A 1,474-nucleotide genomic window follows, 5' to 3' on the forward strand; every position below is an offset into this window, starting at 1 on the left:
AGTCCTGGTCTGTCTCAGACCTCAGTCCTGGTCTGTCTCAGTCCTGGTCCAGGTTTTATCTAGTCTCTGTGGGTCCTCAGAGTCTCCTGCATGTTTTGACAGCTGAGATCAGGTCAGCTGAGGTAACTGATGACGTCAGGCGAAGACAGGCACAGCCCTCCTCTTCCTCCTCCTTCATTCTTCATCCTGCGTTTTTATGAATGAGACAGTGATGTCATTGTCAGGCCCCGCCCCCTCTGATGCGGGAAAAACCATCACAACAAGATCTGCTCCCTGCATGTCACCCTCCTCCTCCTCTTCCTCACAGGGCTGAGGATGACTAATCCAGGCAGGGAGGGAGGCGGGTCGAGAGAGGAGCAGAGAGAGTGGGGGAGAGAGAGGGTGAGGGTGGGAGGAGACCACCACCATCATCACTGTCCTCACCATCCTCATCCTCAGTGAACGTGCAGGAGAGGCTGAGCTCATTCTGATGGGAGCAGGCTAATTCCTGGATTTACTGCAGCTGAATGTTTCTCCATGCTCCTAGAATCTACTGGAACAGACTAACACCTGGAACAGACTGACACCTGGAACAGACTGACACCAGAGGATGGAGGGAAAACGTTTACCTTTCACCAGCTCACCTGACTAATCTTTGGATAAGGGGGACAAGTCTTTCTGGATCAGACTAATTCCTGTATAGAGGGTGGCTGAGGATGGGACCTGGCTAAAATCTGAATTCATCTCAGTGACAGCGCTGCTGTCTGTGTTGGACACAGTCCTCCTGGGACCTGGCTAATCTCTGCATCAGAGTGTCTGCCATGTTCTGTTTCTGCCTGCAGAGTTCCCTGCTCAAGCTCCAGGCGCTGGACGTGGACGGGGGGACATCGCTGGGGCCGTCCCCAGAGGACAGCCCCCCTCCCCTGGGCAGCAAAGAGCTAAAGACTCCCGGTGTCCCTGCTGAACTGGGGGGCAGGACAGCTGCTGTCTGCCACAGAGAGACAACAGACGAGAACAACCCCCCAGGTACACCTGACCTCACCTGTTTGTTCTCACCTTTTCTCATCTGTTTTTCCTCACATGTCCACCTGTCTGACCTCACCTGTCTAACTGTCTGTCCTCTCCACCTGTCTGACCTCACCTGTCTAACTGTCTGTCCTCACATGTCCACCTGTCTGACCTCACCTGTCTAACTGTCTGTCCTCACATGTCCACCTGTCTGTCCTCACCTGTCTAACCGAGTTCAGGAGTTTGACTGTAGACTAAAACGTACAGAAAATGAACGATGACTCAGCATTATTCATAATCTGCTCTTCTTCCTCTTCTTGTGTCAGCAGAGCTGCTGATGGTCCTGACCAGACCTCCACAGCCCCCCAGACATCAGCCGCTGACTCCCATCCATCTGGACCAGCTGCCCCCGGTCCCTGACGTGCTGCCCCCCAGCCCTCACCTGTCCCCCCAAAGGAGCAGCCCTGGGGGGGAGGGGGGAGGAGGG

The sequence above is a fragment of the Kryptolebias marmoratus genome, linkage group LG17, assembly GCF_001649575.2.
Source record: "Kryptolebias marmoratus isolate JLee-2015 linkage group LG17, ASM164957v2, whole genome shotgun sequence".
Taxonomy (NCBI): Eukaryota; Metazoa; Chordata; class Actinopteri; order Cyprinodontiformes; family Rivulidae; genus Kryptolebias; species Kryptolebias marmoratus.